The sequence below is a fragment of the Pinus tabuliformis genome, chromosome Q (assembly GCF_031772625.1).
Source record: "Pinus tabuliformis cultivar Carrire ecotype Pingquan chromosome Q, CPIR1, whole genome shotgun sequence".
NCBI classification, from domain to species: Eukaryota; Viridiplantae; Streptophyta; class Pinopsida; order Pinales; family Pinaceae; genus Pinus; species Pinus tabuliformis.
In genome coordinates this window covers 166,016,564-166,023,015 of record NC_142296.1, presented here as the reverse complement: position 1 = coordinate 166,023,015, position 6,452 = coordinate 166,016,564, and positions in this window count along the sequence as shown.

The following is a 6,452-nucleotide window of genomic DNA, read 5'->3' as shown; positions in this document are numbered from 1 at the left end:
TCTCTACGGCTAGGCAGCACAACTCTCGTTTGGTGGGAGAGTAAATTGCAGAGCAGTAAAAATGTGGGTAAGCTCTTTTCTTCATAGTCTTATTTTACATCTGCGTTAAAGGAAAAAATTTATCCCTTAGAATACAAATATAAAGCTTTGACGAATTGGAAATATTTAAGGCAAGGCAAAAGGCAGGATGTTCATAGTTTTACAGAAGAATCTAGGAAGCAAGCACTGAATTTGGGTATTGCACTAGATACACTTGAAGTTGTGACTAAGTATATTGGCTCACTACATAGTTATATTCGACATTCATTATTGTTGTTTGAACCAACCACTATTGACGCAGCTAGTGTGAAAGTAATTCATATTGAGAACAGGGGCAAGAATGAAAGAGAGGACCGGTCCAGAAAACCACCGTTCAAACCTCCCAATGGCAAATCCAAAGTGAAATGGAAAGGGAAAGAGAAGAAAACAACAGCAACCAAAGAGGGAGAGCAGCCTTATTGCAATCATTGCAATAAAGAAGGCCACGATGATGATCACTATTGGAAGCAGCACCCAGAAAAATGCCCAAAGAAGTATGAAGGAAAAAGGAAGAAGAAAACAGTGGCAGCAACACAGCAAGACCTTGGATCAGATTCAGGAGATGAAGCACTAGTCATAGCAGTGGGAACAAAAGGTACCCTTACACCTCCTGTTGATTCTAAATCACATGGAAGCGCCAGTTCTGTAGATGAGTACCTTTCAAATGATAGAAAAAGAATTGAATTATTTCATATCAGAGTTGTAGTAAATCATACCAAGTCGAAACTCTATTTTGATACGGGGTCCAAAGCAAATTTAATTGCAGAATCCATGGTAAAGAAGCTTGGATTAGAAACCAAACCACACCCAAAGCCTTACTCGCTGGGATGGATACATGATAAAGCTAAATTGAATGTAACCAAGCAGTGCAAGGTAAAATTTGTGATTGTGTCTAGGCCGGTAGATGAAGTCGATATGGATGTTATACCACTGGACATCTGTGGCATGGTATTGGGGAGCCCCTACTTGTATGACAAATAAGTTTTCTTTTTCTGCCATGACAATAAATACCACATCACTAAGGATGGGATAGAGTACATAGTGCAGGCTCATCAAAACAAAATTAACGCCAACCTTGTAAGTGCTAGGAAGATGAAACGACTGGTAAATTCCAGCAAAACATGCTTGCTTATGGTCGTCAGGGAAAAGGAGGCTGAATTTGCAGACACGTTCCAAGGCTGCAATGGGAAGGATAAACAAGAATTGATGGATTTAATTGCTGATTATAATGAATTGTTTTAGGAGCTGTGGGGACTACCTCCAGAGAGGGAGATCCACCTATTGCATGATGCCCCTCTGCCGAATATCGGCATGTATAGAATGTCAGCAGTCGAAATGGAGGAGATCAAGCATCAAGTGCAGGAATTGTTGGACCAAGGCGTGATTAGGTCGAGCTCCTATCCATGCAGGTCGCTGATTGTTCTAGTGCCCAAGAAGGATGGCAGTTGGAGGATGCGGGTGGACTACCGTATGCTCAACAAAATATCAATAAAAAATCGTTATCCCCTCCCACGCATAGATGATTTATTGGATCAATTAAAAAATGTTGTATATTTCACAAAGTTGGATTTGTGCAAGGGCTATCACTAGGTCCGAATTGCAAAGTATGATGTGTGGAAAACCACTTTCAAAACCAAGCAGGGGCTATTTGAATGGATGGTAATTCCATTCGAGCTTTGCATGCTCTAGCCATCTTTATGCTGGTTATGAATCATATATTTCAGCCTTTCATTGATGAGTTTGTTCTTGTATATTTAGATGATATACTAGTTTTTAGCAAGAATTGGTTTGAACATGTGAGTCATGTAAAGAAAGTGCTTAATGTGCTGAAAAAGGAAAAACTCTTTGTAAAATTGTCAAAGTGTGAGTTCAGGAAAACCTGTTTGGGTTACCTAGGTCATATTGTTGGTCATGGTTAGCTAAAAATTGATCCCGCTAAGGTTTAAGCGATTATAAATTGGCCTCAGCCTACTAGCCTAACTGGGGTCCGTAGCTTTCTAGGTGAAATCCAGTATTGGAGGAGATTTATTGCTAATTTCTCTATTATTGCAACACCTTTGCACACATTGACAAGTGTGAAGCAAGTCTTCCAATGGGGAGGAAGGCAACAGAAGTCCTTCGAAACATTAAATGAAAAGGTTAGCACTGCGCCAATCTTAACCTTACCCGATCTCCAACATCCATTTGAGATCAAAACCGATGCCAACGGTTATGTCATGGGAGCTGTACTGATGTAGTGAAAGAAGCCAATTGGCTACCATTCTGAGAAGTTTTATCAAGCTGTGATAAACTATCCCACCTATGACAAGGAGCTTTATGCCTTGGTGCAAAGTGTGAAAAGGTGGAAACATTACCCGATCGGCAAGGAGACCATCATCTATACAGATCATCAGCCCTTGTAGTATCTTTAGTCATAAACCAAGTTGTAGCAAACTCGTCATTTCAAGTGGATGGGCTTTCTTCAAGAGTTTCATCTGGTAATAAAGTATAAGAAGGGCACTAGAAATAAAGTGGCTGATATGCTATCTCGCCCTCCTGTTTTTGCTTCTGTTATTTTGCATAATGCTCTGTTGTCTTTTAAAAGTTATTTTGAACAATATGCTAACGATGATGACTTTAAGGAGGTTTATGCAAAACTAACCCATGGTTCACAGGTGGGAAATTATCACTTACAGGGGAAATCGTTGTATCACCTTGGTAAACTGTGTATTCCCACAAGAGAAAGAGTGCATGTAATTCGAGAGGCCCACACCTCTCTTATGTCTGGACACTTCGGTTTCGAAAAGACTTTATGTCATGTACAAAGATTTTGTTTTTGGCCTCAAATGAAGAACATTGTGACTCTCAATGTAAAGGGTTCTGTGATGTGTTCTGTTTCAAAGCCCTCTAATAGAAAACTTGGGCTCTACACACCACTCCCTATTATGAGTCGTCCATGGGAAAGTGTGTCAATGGACTTTGTAGGAGGTTTACCTTTGTCTAGGAAGGGTCACGACTATTTGTATGTCATCATTGACCATTTTAGCAAAATGTGTATTCTTATGCCTTGTAAAAAGAAGATTACTGCAGAGCAGACTTCTTCTCTTCTCTTTCAGTATGTTTGGGTCCACTTTGGATTACCCACATCAATTATTTCGGATCGAGACTCTCGCTTCCTCGGGGAGTTTTGGACCAGCTTGTGGAGGATGATGGACACCAAACTGAAAAGAAGCACTACATTTCACCCAAAAACCGATGGGTAGACAGAGGTTGTTAACTGTACCATGGTACACTTATTACGAGGCTATTGTGCGAAACATCCCAAGTTGTGGGATGAACATCTCCCCTATATACAACATTCCTATAACCGAACAGTGCATTCATCGACACAACATTCACCATTTGAGACATCCTTTGGTTACCTGCCAAAGGACCCTTTAGACATGGTCTTTGGAAGGGAGGATGGCTCCAATGGACGTAATGATAAAGAAAAAGTTCAACAATTCATTCAGTGAATACAAATGATTCACCAAGCAGTGAAAGAGTAGTTGGAAAAGAGTCAAGCCCATTACAAAGCTCAATATGATAAACACTGAGTTGACCTTCAATTCCAAGTGGGCAACAAGGTGTGGTTCCACATCAGCAAAGACAGGATGAAGGGAGAAGGAAAGAAGTTGTGGCCAATCTGGTATAGACCATTCACCATATTAGAAAAGGTTCGGAACAATTCCTTTCATCTTAACTTGCTGGTATATATGCATATCTATTCAATAGTGAATGTGGAGAACTTGAAGTTGTATGAACCACCTTTGATCATGGACACTGATGAGGTGGGAACAATTCCTACTGTCGATGATTTTGCACCAGAACATCTCGATGAGTTGCCCAAAGACATCATCCTTGACAGAAGGAACAAGACTTCAGGGCGAGGAGATGTAGAATACCTTCAAGTTGGATTCAAAGGAATGCATCCCAGCAAGGTCAGATGGCTGGAGAAAGAGAAAGTGAGGGAACAATTCCCTCACTTGCTAATTAACTAATGAAAAGCTTTTAGCGGTCCAAAAGCTCCTTAATGGGTAGGATTGATCTAGGTGGATCAGAAATCAAAGTGATTGGAATGAAGTCAACCCAGGACCAGAGCAAATATCTTTTCTTTCTGATTCCAACGGCACAAACAATACTTCAATTCGAGTCCAGATGACGAAGTTATTGAAAAAAGAAGGGTTCTTAAATCCTTAAGAAAATGAGGAATTTCCTTTGAAAAAAGAGTCTTAAGCCTTAAGGCCAAATTGCAATCGGAGGTCGCATGAGGGCAGACTTAAGGTTTGGGCCGTGGAACTCACGATCACCGATCTTTGATCAGATTGGATCAACAAATCAGAGGTAATCGTAATCGGCGGTCATATATATATATATATATATATATATATATATATATGATGGGTATGATAAACAGTCCTAAATGGTATTCACTTTCATTAATCTTTAAAAAGTTTGGGAAGGCCACAGGTCTTGTACAAAAAGAACAAAATTCCATCATTTTATATGGATCATGTAACCAGAATGATATCAGATATATCGAGAGGTGCTTTGGGGTAAATGTAGAAAATTTAGATAATGGTATGAAATATCTGGGGTATCATCTAAAACCAGGATGCTATAAAAATGCGGATTGGTTGTGGCTGGTGGAAAGATTCTACTCCAAGATTAAGGGATGGGAATACAAATGTTTATCAATGGGAGGACGTATCATCCTCACACAATCAGTTCTTACACAACTGGGGATTTATTGGGCACACTTGTTCCACATTCCACAAATGATTATAAATCTACTAAACCGAGTAATGGCAGGCTATATTAGGTGTGGTGCTAGAAGGAGCTGTAAATATCACTGGGTCAAGTTGGAGAAGATCACTAGACCAAAAATATTGGGTGGATGGTGTGTTCTAAATCTAATTTTTTTAGATGGGCACTAATTTTAAAATCTTTATGGAGGGGCATCAACAGTAAAGGCATATGGGGAAAGGTGATCAGGTTCAAATACATGAAGAATAACGATTTTTCCTTTTGGTTGAGACAAGGAGCAATCGGAAAAAAATGTGGTTCACAGATATGGAACAGTTTTAACACGGTCAAGCAAATCCTCCTCCAAAACATCTTGTGGTTTTTTGGATCAGGTAATAGTATTATGTTGAGAGAAGACTGCATTATAGGAGCAGGTGAGGTTCCACTTGGGATAGTGGAACTAATAAACCATATGAACAGAAAAGGCATTTTCATCCTGAGCCAGCTGATCAGTGACTGGAATGGTAGCATTCCAATCTGGCTTGACTCCACCCAACTGAACCTTAATGGACAATACAAAGTGGATTGGCTACAACTTGTTAAATCACTAAAAGAGGCAGGGATATGTTATGACAACAAAGGGGATTGCATCACATGGGTTGGTAAAAAGAAGAAAACATGAGAGATCTAGGTGGCAGATTGCTATCTCAAATTATGCCTGAAGGAGCTACAAAATGTGGAATACTGTTGGTTTCACAAGTTCTAGCGAATTAATATTCCTATAGAAATTATCATTTTCCTTTGGCGAACTTGGCAGAATAAGAATCTTACACGGGCAAACTTACAAAAGAATACTTATCATGGTTATGGGATATGTCCTGTGTAGGAATAATGATGAGGATAATGGGCATATATTCTTAAATTGTCCTAGATCTATAAATGTCTAGAAACACTTGACCACAAAGTTGTAGATTCCATTCATACAGTTTAATACAATTGAGGAATGTTTAAAATGGTGGAATACTTAAAGAAAAAGTAGGCAAAGGCTCACTTTGGTCGTCTTCTGGGAAATCTGGAAAGGTCGAAATGAATTGATTTTTGGATCCAATAGATGGGGAGAAAATGTAATATATGAACTCATAGAACACTGGGTTATATCAGTTCATAACGACGACAATAAGCAAAAAAGGAAGGAAGAAAAGGTGAGGGTACAGGTCACCAATTACCCAGCGTGATTTTTTGATGAGGCAGCCCAAGGAGGGAGATGTGAGTGCGGAATTTGGATAAAGCTATTAGAAGAACAATAGTTCCGGATTCACTAGAATGTGGGAGAGGGAACAAGTATGAGAGCAGAAGCGATAGCTTTATGGGGATTGTTATGGTTTATCAAATATTTGGATATCCCTCAAATACAAATTTATGGGGATTCCAAATCTATGATAGATCATACTATGGGGAAGAATAACATCCAACAAAATTCCTTGCAAAGCTGGCCGAGGCATATACAAAGCCTACAAAATACTCTTCATCAACCTTCCATTCAACATATTAGCAGTGCGCACAACAAGATCACAAATGAATTGCCAAAGAAAGGATTACTAGCCACAGAA